This window comes from Oncorhynchus keta, chromosome 17 (genome assembly GCF_023373465.1).
Source record: "Oncorhynchus keta strain PuntledgeMale-10-30-2019 chromosome 17, Oket_V2, whole genome shotgun sequence".
NCBI classification, from domain to species: domain Eukaryota; kingdom Metazoa; phylum Chordata; class Actinopteri; order Salmoniformes; family Salmonidae; genus Oncorhynchus; species Oncorhynchus keta.
Window position 1 is genome coordinate 3,760,402 of NC_068437.1, and position 14,074 is coordinate 3,774,475.

Genomic DNA, 14,074 nt, shown 5'->3' on the forward strand with positions numbered 1-14,074 from the left:
TGGGTAAATATGCATTTTGTTTCTCGGGATTAACATGTATAGCCTACTCTACGTCAACGCGTACATAAAGTTAACACAGCTCTATGGAATGCAAGGAGAAGAAGAGAATCAAAGACTGACAATGTCATATTGCTGAGTCTAACTTTTACAAAAGGCTCTGGGAAACGAGGCCAGGATCAGAGGGAATTTTAGCTTTAGGTCTAAAAACACTCACTGACGAATAGAGACCAGGGACACGTTTCACAGTGGTGTGAAAAAAAGCGTAATTTCTAACCTTGAGCCTAACTAAGTATGTGCTATATTTTCTCCCAAGTTTTCACTACCGATTCGAGGCCGGGCCCTTAATGCCAGCGTCAATTTGTCTACTTGTTTCAATTGCCCATCCTCTCCATTTGCTCTAAATCGGGGATGAGCTCAAACGTGTGACTTTCTGTAGCCTTGGGGCATCATCAGTGCCTAACTGTATTCCTATATGAGGAAGGAGCATGGGTGATTGAGTGAAAGAGAGTCTTCACCCTCTTTTACATCTCTCTGGGGACAGCAACATACTGAGGACAGAGATCAGAGGCTCAATGCATGATTGCAGGCTGAGGTTATTCCAATGCCATGGCTGAAGTGTGTGTATGTGTGTGAGAGAAGGGGGCAGCGGGGAATGATTCGATTTCTTTATAGGAGTGATGTTTAAATGGCAGGATGGAGAGCAAGTAGAGTCAGTAACAACTCAAATAAGGCATGAGAGGCAGAGAGGAGCCGAGATGGGTGAAATGTAGCTCTTTCCCGTGGCACTGCCGAGACCCATACTGATGAGGATAATGGGGAAACGGGCGACCGTTCTTTTCAGTACAGACCCAAAGTTATGTGTCACAACACATGTATGAAATGTATCCAGACAGGTATCATTCAAATAACTCACACTCGTCTCAAGACGAGCAGTTTGCTAGCATTAAGGTTTCACATGTTCATTCCCAGGCTGTTAATTCACACTTGGCAGTCTTGAGGAACATGTTTTGGCTGCGGGCAAATTTGGACGTCCACTATACTATAAAAAACATAAACATACCCACTTACTTTACTTCTACATTACAAAGCACTTATAATTCAATAATTGACCCACCTACTTCTAGAGAACAAAGCATCCATGGAGTCGTGAGGTGGATTCCATTTCCAAGTCCTTCTAGCTCAGGTTGTTGCATTGAAGACCTTGCATTTTCAAATGGAAATACACTCTATGCTCTTTGGATTACGGACATTGGGGAGGAATCACATTGCATCTGGAGGCGAAGTCCAAACAATCCACACAAAGCGGGAACGTTTTGCTCTCCTACCCAGACAAAAAGGGGAGCGCACAGTCCCATCCGAGGGAAGTCAGGAAGCTGGCCTAGACACGAGGCCCAGGAGACAAGTCTATGTCTCTGACTGAAGGAGGCACAGCAAGAGAGGAGGGCTCACATTCAACCTCCTGTCTCATACCCTCTCAGCCTGCCAGGCTGAATGCAACTCTCTGGTTATGTCAGAGCTCTTGGGTGTGTGTGTGTTTATATGAGAGTGTCTGTTTGGTGTTTATATGAGAGAGCGAATGTGTATGAGAGAGCGAATGTGTAAGATTTCTCTGTGTGTGTGTGTGTGTGTGTGTGTGTGTGTGTGTGTGTGTGTGTGTGTGTGTGTGTGTGTGTGTGTGTGTGTGTGTGTGTGTGTGTGTGTGTGTGTGTGTGTGTGTGTGTGTGTGTGTGTGTGTGTGTGTGTGTGTGTGTGTGTGCGCGCGTGTGTGTGTGTGTGTGTGTGTGCGTGAGACACTCAACCACAGTCATTCACAAAATATGAAGAGCAGCCATGGGAGAAAGGTATTCAGGGATAATACAGTAACTAAAGGGAAGTTTCCCCACTGGCACAAACAAACAGTAACATCTGTGAAAAGAGAAGCAGAGGTACAAAGTGCTGCACAAACACAGCTGAGCAGAAAGCAGCCTTGGCTGCAACACACATGGCTGCTCTTTACAGTCTTCAGCAAACGGGCCCCGGGACATATGGACAAGCACTTCGTTCGCTGTAGGGTATTAAGGCGAAGAGATAAATCACCAAAACAACAAGCATGGTGGCAAACAACTGTAGGGAAAAAATGTAAACGCTGGGAATTTCTAGGGTGTGATTTTTGTCCCATTGACCCATTGTAATGGTTGTTTATTTTCTTCAGACACTAAGATTTGTCATCAGAGGTGAGTACACTGATCATTTCCTGAAGGCATAGAGTGCAGGAATATTCTAGTACCGTTCTACTATTCTAAAATATACTGTATCTTGGTTGTGTTCCCACACTTGTACTCCTTTTAACACTTCACTATATAGCTAACGGTAAGGCTAGAGGGAGAGACGCAGACACGCATACACATATTACAGCACAGAGGAAGAGTGAACGGAGGCAACTTACAGTGTAATGAATCACACAGCAGCCATGGACTCCCAGCAGCTCCCAGCAAACGGTGGTCGGACCAACACTATCACTGCTGGAGTCTGTGAGGGAGCGAGGAATAGGGACAGGGAATCAAATGGAGAAAGAGAAAGGGAGAAACAGAGGGGAAGAGGCAGAGAGAAAGAAGAAAAGTAGATATTGCGAGAGATGGGGAGGTAGAGAGAGATAGGAGGGAGGGAGGACAAAGAGAGAGTGGGAAAGAGAGCGGGAGAGATCTATTGTTAATTTGCTTGCTTGAGATGATAACCATGTCACTCATTCAGACACACAGGGTGAGTGAACACAGATCAGAATACAGATTACATTATACACCTCCTACATGTACGCACACACCAGCGCCAATGGTCTCGCCAGAGATGTTCGATCTGGTTCAATTCCGGGCTCTGGCTGGGCCACACAAGGACATTCAGAGACTTGTCCCGAAGCCACTCCTGTGTTGTCTTGGCAGTGTGCTTAGGGTCGTTGTCCTGTTGGAAGGTGAACCTTCGCCCCAGTCTGAGGTCCTGAGTGCTCTGGAGCAGGTTTTCATCAAGGCTTTCTCTGTAAGTCGGGGCTCCCGAGTGGCACAACGGTCTAAGGCACTGCATCGCACTACGGACCCTAGTTTGATCCCGGGCTGTATCACAACCGGCCGTGATCTGGAGTCACATAGGGCAGCACAGAATTGGCCCAGCGCCGTCCGGGTTAAGGGATGGTTTGGCCAGGGGGGCTTTACTGGGCTCATCATGCTCTTGCAACTCCTTGTGGCGGACCGGGCACCTGCAGGCTGACCTCGGTCGTCAGGTGAAAGGAGTTTCCTCCGACACATTGATGCGGCTGGCTTCCAGGTTAAGTGGGAGGGTGTTAAGAAGCAATTTTGGCAGGTCATGCTTTGGAGGGCGAATGACTCGAGCTTCGCCTCCCGAGCCATTTGGGGTGTTGCAGCGATGACACAAGATCGAAATAGTTTCCCTAAATCTTGACTAGTCTCCCAGTCCCTGCCGTTGAAAGATATCACTAGAGGATAATGCTGTCACCACCACATTTGACCATAGGGATGGTGCCAAGTTTCCACTAGACGTGACGCTTGGCATTCAGGCGAAAGTGTTCAATCTTGGTTTCTCATAGTCAGAGTCCTTTAGGTGCCTTTTGACAAACTCCAAGCAGGCTGTCATTTGCCTTTTACTGAGGAGTGGTTTCCTTCTGGCTACTCTACCATGAAGGCCTGATTGGTGGAGTGCTGCATAGATGGCTGTCCTTCTTGAAGGTTCTCCCATCTCCACAGAGGAACTCTAGAGCTCTGTCAGACTGACCATTGGGTTCTTGGTCACCTCCCTAACTAAGGCACTTCTCCCCCGATTGCTCAGTTTGGACAGGCAGCCAGCTCCAGGAAGAGTCTTGGTGGTTCCAAACTTCTTCCATTTAAGAATGATGGAGGCCACTGTGTTCTTGGGGACATTCAATGCTGCAGAAATGTTTTGGTACCCTTCCCCAGATCTGTGCCTCGACACAATCCTGTCTCGGAGCTCTACGGAAAATTCCTTCAACCTCATGGCTTGGTTTTTGCTCTGACATGCACTGTCATCTGTGGGACCTTATATAGACAGGCAGGTGCCTTTCCAAATCATGTCCAATAAATTGAATTTACCACAGGTGGACTCCAATCAAGTTGTAGAAACATCAAGGATTTTCAATGGAAACAGGATGCAGCGAAGCTCAATTTGGAATCTCATTGCAGAGGGTGTGAATACTTTTGTAAATAAGGTATCTGTTTTCACATTGTCATTGAGGTATTGTGTGCAGATTGATGAGGAAAAAAATGTAATTTAATCCATTTTAGAATAAGGCTGTAACGTAACAAAATGTGGAACAAGTCAATGGGTCTGAATACATATATATATATATAGCTTTGGATACGTGGGTGTAATGCACTATAAAGGAAAGAGAAAAGTCCTTTTCAGCGGAGAGTTCTTTCTTTCTCATAAAAGTAGTAGAGTGGGAAGGTTAGGAGCCGTAGGCAGAGCAGCATTAGCATAACATCACCAGTTTGGAATTGTGTGTGTGTGTGTGTGTGTGTGTGTGTGTGTGTCCTTGCAGGCGTGTGGATGTGTTTAACTATTCTTGTGGGGACCAGAAGTCCCAACGAACAAACATTTGATGAACTGGGGACATTTTGTTAGTCATCACGAGGTCAAATGCTATTTCTAAGGGGTTTAGGATTAAAGTTAGAATTAGTGTTAGGGTTAGAATTACATTAAGGGTTAGTTTTAGGGTTAGGTTTTTGGGTTAAGATTAAGGTTAGGGTAAGAGTACGGGTTATTTCGGTTTGCGATTGGGATTGGGGGAAAATAGGAGTTTGAATGGGACTGAAATGTGTGTCCCCACAAAGAATGTGTGTGTATGTGCATTATGCATGTGCCTGCTTGTGTGTGTGTGATGATGTTTATTGGTTGTGGGCTGACTGCAGAGAGCCCTTTCTAAAGAGTTAGCAGGCTGATTTATGTGGACAGACAGCTAGGGGACCCCCGTTGGCCATGAACCTACAGGTGAGGCCTGCTGGGATTTCAGAGACTGGCCACAAAAAGACAGCGTACTGAAAAGAGGGAGGCGGAGAGACAGTTTTAGAAGCTACGATAGAAGAGTTTTGATAAAAACAAAAACTGGTGCGTGCGCAACTATGGCGCAAAACAGACAGTTGGCTTAGATTGTTGACAACATGTCAACTATATTTAGTCTCCAAAGTTAATTGAAAACACTAATAAATTTGCACAATGTGCACTTCTTGTCTCTCAAAATACATCGCTACAGTTGTTGGTTAGCTAGCTAGTGAATTTTAGCCATGTTAGCAAAACTAGACATAGTATAAAGAACAAGTTACATCGTCCACCTACGATTCCCCACATGGCTGGTTCTTGTCATTGTTGCTAGCCATCTGGCCATCCAGAATCACAACACCACACAGCCTTCTGCCCCATTGAAGCGTGTGCATCGTTTTCGTAACGTTGTCAGCTAATCCGTCTTTAACCTCTTAGGGAAGCTGCAAATTTTCGCGCAACATTTCAAAGTCCTGCTACTCATGTTTGGAATATAGTATATACAAATGATAAGTATGTGTGTATAGAAAACACTCTGAAGTCTCTAAAACTGGTTAAATTGTGTCTGTGGCTATAACACAACGTGTTTAGCAGTAAAAATCCCTCGAAAAACTGTTCTCCAAAAACACAAAAAATATATTACTCTGCCAGTCAATGTATTGTTCAAGACGAATGCAAATACATGAAGCAGTAATGTAAACGCCTACAGCTTCCACACGATGTCGCCAGTGCTGGCATTTTGAGCAGACTTAATCCTTGGTTCTATTACGTTTGACCCTTTCCTGTTTCAGTCTGTCAACAGGAAGTTTTTAAAATGTGAAAGATGGCCGATGATTTCCAGACTAGCTGCTATCGAATACAGATCGCCCCGTGATGAATTGTATAGCTAATTAACATTTATTAATACCTAAAGTTGGTTTAGAAAAGTAGTTTGAAGTGTTTTGTAATAGTATATAGGCACCTTTTGTCATTTTAAAAAGTGACGTTGCGTCATGTAAAAGGGAATATTCCTGGATCAGACCGGTCTTCAGAAAATTACATTTTGGCTATACAATGACGGATTTAACCGGGAAAAAGACCCAAGTGTGATGTTTATGGGATATATAGGAGTGCCAAGAAAGAAGCTTGTCAAAGGTAATGGATGTTTTATATTTTAATTCTGCGTTCTGGGTAGCGCCGGCTCCCGCAAAATCTGTCGTTTTAAGTAGCGTGGCAGTACTTCGGGGGTGTATGCTATCAGATAATAGCTTCTCATGCTTTCGCCGAATAGCATTTTACAAATCTGACTTGGTGGATAGATTCACAACGAGTGTAGCTTTAATTCACTACCTTGAATGTGTATTTTAATGAAAGTTTAATGACAGTGAGTTTTATCAAAAACTATAGCTGGCGCTCTGAAACTCCGCTGAGTGATGTTCCTGCCAGGGAACTGTATTCTGGCCTATAAACAATGATAAAACTTATATCAATATTTCAGGTAAAGAGCAAGACTCACTTACTGTGGATTTAGGTTGAAGCGCCCCGTTAACGTTCCAATTGCTGTTGTAAAGCCGAACACGTTACGAGGAAAAATAACCTGTGGGAATTCTTAAGCCTTGGGCCAAAGAGATTTGTCCATATCTTGCCCGGAGTTTGTTATTATTATTCTTTTTTACCCCCCAATTTCGTGGTATCCAATTGGTAGGTACAGTCTTGTCCTATCACTGCAACTCCCGCACGGACTCGGGAGAAGCGGAGGTCGAGAGCCGTGCGTCCTCTGAAACACAATCCAACCAAGCCACATTGCTTCTTGACACAATGCCCATTTAACCCAGAAGTCAGCCACACCCATGTGTCGGAGGAAACACAGTACATCTGGCAACCGTGTCAGCATGCACTGCCGCCGAGATGGGACAAGGACAACCATGCCGGTCAAACCCTCCCCTAACCCGGACGACGCTGGGCCAATTGTGCGTCGCCCCATGGGTCTCGTGGTCGGCTGCGACAGAGCCTGGACTCGATCCAAGAATCTCTAGTGGCACAGCGATGCAGTGCTTTAGGGCCTCCCGAGTGACGCAGTGGTCTATCTTGACCTGAGTTGACGAGTAATCACAAAAAAATTCTAAATTTAATGGGAAATTCCAGTGAAGACCACGTACCATATCACTCACTCCCCAAGTCATACATAGCTTCATTACCAAAAGCTCCAAACAAAGGTCAGCCTACATGCTGAGTTGACTCATAAAAATATGACTCAAGAGTTCACTCAGTTAACTGAAGGACGGGTCAGACAATACCACACCAGTGTTGGAGCTGTGATGAAAAGTTTAGCGCCAGAATGTAGGTATCTCCCTCAGTTTTTTATGCTACTAAATTTTCCCAAAACTCTTAAAGATATGTTCTGAATTAGGATTCAAATATGTCTGCAGAAATAATTGGGCGTCAGCTATGACATGACACCATGACTTTAAAAAAATATAGGTTTTGGTTATTGAATGGCGCCAGGAGGGATTTCTACTGTTTTATGCGCTTCTAACCAATTGTGCTATTTTGTGTTTTTCCTCATTGTTTGTAACTTATTTTGCACATAATGTTGATGCTACAGTCTCTTATGACCGAAAAGAGCTTCTGGATATCTGAACTGCGATTAAAGTATAAACACCATGGGACCACCCAGCCATCACACAGCTCAGGAAGGAGACTCGTTCGGTCTCCTAGAGATGAACGTACTTTGGTGTGAAAAGTGCAAATCAATCCCAGAACAACAGCAAAGGACCTTGTGAAGATGCGGGAGGACACAGGTACAAAAGTATCTATATCCACAGTAAAACAAGTCCTATATCGACATAACCTGAAAGGCCGCTCAGCAAGGAACAAGCCACTGCTCCAAAATCACCATAAAAAACAGACTACGATTTGCAACTGCACATGGGGACAAACTCATACTTTTTGGAAAAATGTCCTCTGTCTGAGGACAAAAATATAACTTTTTGTCCATAATGACCATCGTTTTGTTTGGAGGAAAAAAAGGGGATGCTTGCAAGCCGAAGAACACCATTCCAACTGTGAAGCACGGGGGTGGCAGCATCATTTTGTGGGGGTGCTTTGCTGCAGGAGGGACTGGTGCACAAAATCACAAAATAGATGGCAACATGAGGAGAGAAAATGATGTGAATATATTGAAGCAACGTCTCAAGACATCAGTCAGCAAGTTAAAGCTTGGTCGCACATGGGTCTTCCAAATGGACAATGACCCCAAGCATACTTCCAAAGTTGTGGCAAAATGGCTTAAAGATACCAAAGTCAAGGTATTGGAGTGACCATCACAAAGCCCTAACCTCAAATTATATGGAACATTTGTGGGCAAAACTGAAAAAGCCTGTGGGAAGCAAGGAGGACTACAAACCTGACTCAGTTACACCAGCTCTGTCAGGAGGAATGGGCCAAAATTCACCCAACTTATTGTGGGAAGCTAGTGGAAGGCTACCTGAAACGATTGACCGAAGTTAAACACTATGCTACCAAATACACAATTAGTATGTAAACTTCTGACCCACTGGGAATGTGATGAAAGAAATACAAGCTGAAATAAATAATTCTCTACTATTATTCTGACATTTCACATTCTTAAAATAAAGTGGTGATCCTAACTGACCTAAAACAGATTTTTTTTCTAGGATTAAATGTCAGGAATTGTGAAACTGAGTTTAAATGTATTTGGCTAAGATGTATGCAAACTTCCGACTTCAACTAATACATACATGCATACATGCATACATACCACACACAGTATACCGTAATGTTGGAGCTAGAAACATAAGCACTTCACTGAACCTGCGATAAAACATGAAATGGGTAAAACAATGTTGTGGACAGTAAAGTGACCAGTGTTCAATGACTATGTACATAGGGCCTCTAAGGTACAGGGTAGAGTAGCCAGCTAGTAACAATGCAGTATACCTAACAACAACATGTGCACGCTGAGGAGCTTGAAGCTATCACCCTCTCCAGTCGATGTAGATGGGGGGGTGTGATCTTCTTGTCTTCTGAAGTCCACAATTTGCTCCTTTGTTTTGTTGATGTTGTGGGAGAGGTTATTTTCCTGGTATTACTCCTCAAGGGCCCTCACCACCTCCCTGTAGGATGTCTCGTCCATGTTGGTAATCAGGCTTACCACTGTTGTCTCGTCAGCAAACTTGATGATTGAGTTAGAGACGTGTGTGGCTACACCCTCATGGGTGAACAGGGAGTACAGGAGGGGGTTAAGCACCCAACCTTGTGGGAACCCCCATGTTGAGGATTAGCGTGGCGGAGGTGTTGCCTTCACCACCTGGGGTTGGCCTGTCAGGAAGTGCAAGACCCAATTGCACAGGGTAGGGTTCAGACCCAGGGCCCCAAGCTTAGTGATGCGCTTGGATAGCATTATGGTGTTGAAGGCTGAACTGTAGTCAATGAAAAGCATACTTACATAAGTATTCCTCTCGTCCAGAGGAGATAGGGCAGTGTGCATTGCGATGGTGATTGCAACATCCGTGAATCTGTTGGTGGTATGCAAATTCGTATGGGTCTAGGGTGTTTGGTACAGTGGACGTGATATAATCCTTAAATAGCCTCACAAAGCACTTCACGATGACAGAAGAGAGTGTTATGGGGCGATAGTCATTTAGTTAAATTACCTTTGCTTTCTTGGGTATAAGTGGGCTCAACAGACTGGGATAGGGAGAGACTGAATATGTCCGTAAACCTGCTCTGAGGACGCGGCTTGGGATGCTGTCTGGGCCGGCAGCCTCGCGAGGGTTAACATGTTTAAATGTTTTACTCGCGTCGGCCACGGAGAATGAGAGCTCACAGTCCTCGTAATCGGCAGAGGCCCGTGCCAGCAGCTCTTGTGTTTTCCTCAAAGCAGACTAAGGTGGCGTTTAAGCTTGTCCGGCGTTGTCTGCACTTTGGCTGGCTTTCCCTTTATAGTTTGTGATTTGTCCCTGTACTGTCGTTTTGCCTCTTTGATTGCCTTCCGGAGGGCAAAGCAGGTTTGTTTGCACACGTCCATGTTCCCAGCCAGTGATGGCAACTTGCTAGATTTAGCAACTTTTCAGACTACCCTGGCAACTTTTTTTTTTTCCAAACAGCACCTAGCAACAAATGTAGCTACTTTTACAAATTTATTTGCAACTTTTGCCACCTTTAAAAAGTTAATCAAATGCTAAAATGCATGCATTTTCCGTCTAAATGACACAAAACCAATTTTCTCTGTCACACACTCAGTCACAACACACACTCAGTCACAACACACACTCAGTCACAACACACACTCAGTCACAACACACACTCAGTCACAACACAGCATTTTCCTTAGATGTCCTTTATTAAGTCCCCAGCTGCAATAAATGTTGCCTTAGGACATGCGGTTTACAGTTTGCAGAGTCCAGGGGGGCACCTCACATATTCCTGCTAATGGATCCTTTTACATGGAAATGCCGAACTGTGAAATGTAATGTTGATTACAGAATAGGAATTGCCCATGGCTCTGCAGCATGAAAGCTACTGATTTGTTTATGAAAAGGTTGCGCTCTAGAGGTTCTGGCTCTCTTGAAAACCCAAACAAAGTCAAACTTAAATACAATGCAAACATGCAAATTTGTTGAAGCAAGTTGTCCGTGTGGGGTTAGGTTGGTATCAATTAGCGCTACAAGGAGATGGTGTCTTACAAGTTAGCGAATCGTCTCACCTGAGCGACACACCCTACTCTTTATCAAGTGCACTAAGTAGTGAATAGGGTGCCATTTGGAATGCTGCCCTTGATGTTTCTCACTCTCATTAACAGGACTGGGAGAGAGGCTAACCATGTCACCACGTGGTAAGTTCAGATCGATCACACGAGACAAAGCAGTGCTAGGCCAACAGCGGAGGGACATGAGAGAGGGATAAGGAGGATGGAGCCGCATGGTTAACACAGTAACATATTGCAACCTTGGATGGGAATACATAATGGCAAGCAACAACTCATTTACAAAGCCACTACAAGAGACCATATGATAAGTGTGTAACACATTGATTTAGACTACATATAGAATCCTTCAAATGCTTACTGTACATCAGTAGTCTTAGGTTATAGCACCGCGGTTGTTGACAGTCTAAATTAGCATTATTTATAAATGATCCAGATGTGCTTCAGTCCTCCAAAAGACTACACAACAATTAAGCCCACTGAAATAGACTAAATGATGAGAAAATAGCATGTTACTTAAATTACTGTGCAATCAATAGCTCCAAAACCTGGTCAACGCATAATGGAGTCGATCACATCAATGGGTTCTATTGTGAAAACTGTGTAGGCCTTTCAGTGTCTGTCCTCAGATTGCCTTTCTGGTAATGCTCCTACGAAACACCCTTCCCTTTACTGTGGAATGTTTCGTCATCGGTCTCTTCCTCTCCCATAACATATCACCATAACAACCATGCACGTTCCGAAGTGGAAACAAGCGCCAGCCAAACGGCACTGACTATATCTCGCGTGTCAAGCTTTAACCAAATTATAGAAAAGTCCACAGATGGGCACATTCATAGTGTACAGTGTGTGTGGGTTTTAGACATGTGGTCAGTCCTTGTTTCAAGTCAAGGGATTGCCACCCACAGTCCTTTTAGTAGCTCCAACAGCAAGGGTGTGAAAGCAGCAGGGAGATGGTGCCAATGATCTGTCTGTGTGGTCAGTCTGGGTGTTTAATGGCAGAGGAATAGGAAAGTGTAGTTGCAGTGAAACCCTTCAGTGATTGTCCACAGTGTGGGTGGCCCTGGGTGTTATTTAACACTCTCACAGACTGGCAGACAGCTTAGTGTTTCTCTTAGCTGGAAAGCTGTTGGAAAGCGAGTCAATAGCAAAGTCAATCTATACTTCATTTCAGCTATAGTGGAACTGACATCAACTACACAGGAGCAGGAGTGAGTTGTAAAAAGATGTGGACATGCTTTTGGCCAAACAAATGTGATTACAGTCAAAAAAAATACTCAATTGTGTAAGATAAGAGGTTGTCTGGTTAATCGTTGTGGCTTGTTTTCGGGGTCATGATGGTTTGTGGAGACATGAATACTTCTGAGGACTGCAAGTGGGTCAATATCCAGGGTTTGCTCAGAGACCCGTAGAGCCGATAGCAATTTGAATCACACCATATTCCCCCTTGAATTTTTAAAATTAATTAATAATTAATAAACTCTGCAAAAAAAGAAACGTCCTCTCACTGTCAACTGCCTTTATTTTCAGAAAACTTAACATGTGTAAATATTTGTATGAACATAACAAGATTCAACGACTGAGACATACACTGAAAAAAAGTTCCACAGACACGTGACTAACATAAATGGAATCATTTGTCCCTGAGCAAAGGGGGGTCAAAATCAAAAGTAACAGTCAGTATCTTGTGTGGCCACCAGCTGCATTAAGTACTGCAGTGCATCTCCTCCTCATGGAATGCACCAGATTTGACAGTTCTTGCTGTGAGATGTTACCCCACTCTTCCACCAAGGCACCTGCAAGTTCCCATACATTTCTGGGAGGAATGGCCCTAGCCCTCACCCTCCGATCCAACAGGTCCCAGACGTGCTCAATGGGAATGAGATGCGGGCTCTTCGCTGGTCATGGCAGAACACTGACATTACTGTCTTGCAGGAAATCACACAGAATGAGCAGTATGGCTGGTAGCATTGTCATGCTGGAGGGTCATGTCAGGATGAGCCTGCGGGAAGGGTACCACATGAGGGAGGAGGATGTCTTCCCTGTAAAGCACAGCGTTGAGATTGCCTACAATGACAACAAGCTCAGTCCGATGATGCTGTGACACACCGCCCCAGACCATGACTGACCCTCCACCTTCAAATCGATCCCGCTCCAGAGTACAGGCCTCAGTGTAACGCTTATTCCTTCGACGATGAACGCAAATCCGAACATCACCCCTGGTGAGACAAAACCACGACTCGTCAGTGCAGAGCATTTTTTGCCAGGCCTGTCTGGTCCAGCGACGGTGGGTTAGTGCCCATAGACAACGTTGTTGCCGGTGATATCTGGTGAGGACCTGCCTTACAACAGCCCTCAGTCCAGCCTCTGTCAGCCTATTGCGGACAGTCTGAGCACTGACGGAGGGATTGTGCGTTCCTGATGTAACTCGGGCAGTTGCTGTTGCCATCCTGTACCTGTCCCGCAGGTGTGATGTTCAGATGTACCGATCCTGTGCAGGTGTTGTTACACGTGGTCTGCCACTGCGAGGACAATCAGGTGTCTGTTCTGTCTCCCTGTAGCGCGGTCTCAGGAATCTAACAGTATGGACATGGCAATTTATTGCCCTGACCACATCTGCAGTCCTCATGCCTCCTTGTAGCATGCCTAACACGCTGACCAGACCGGACACGTCAAGGGCGCGAGCGTCGCAAAATAAATGTAGAAATCCATGTTATTCAATTATTGCACCCACACTGCTCGCACGCGCCAACAACCATCTGCGATGCCAAGGGCTAAAATAGAAGTAATTCCTATTCCTGATGCAGATCTCGCTGAAAGTCCTGCCTCTCCCATCTCCTCATTGGTTTATAGAAGCAGACACCCATGTGCCATTTCCTCATTGGTTATACCTACGTGGGTGATTGAAAGAATGTTTTGCCGGATGTTGTGGTAAAAGTGTAGATGCCAATAACCATATAAGTTCAAAGATGAAAAAGCCTGGAAGGAGGAGAGATGACTAGAAATGATTCGGTTGGCCGTTTTATGTGTGGATTAATTGTCAGAATAGAAGACCTTGTGCATTTCAGGTAAAATAACAACTCAATGTTTATATCCCAGGACAAATGAGCTAGCAACAGCAAGCTAGCTAAATATTACAAATTAGCTAGCAAGTGCAAGCTAACTAGCTAAATTGCCATACATGTTTAATGCTTTTCGACCTGTTACCAAATGAATGTCATGAGTTCAGAGTTTGTTTTGATATTTTAACCTGCATGTCGTGATCACGTTTGGTGTTGGGGGACAAAATAAATGTATGCACGATGGCGCACGCACACAGCCGGTTTG

General features: G+C 44.6%; 1 protein-coding gene across 5 annotated transcripts in view; it reads right to left on the reverse strand.

Moving 5' to 3' along the window:
* peak1 (pseudopodium-enriched atypical kinase 1) overlaps positions 1-14,074 on the reverse strand; it is a 260,338-nt gene that overhangs the window by 114,571 nt on the left and 131,693 nt on the right. For all 5 annotated transcript variants that reach the window (XM_035790410.1, XM_035790409.1, XM_052465237.1 and 2 more), the window contains one exon: positions 2,426-2,508. The gene's annotated coding sequence lies outside the window, so the exon portion shown is untranslated. The remainder of the gene's footprint in view (positions 1-2,425; positions 2,509-14,074) is intronic.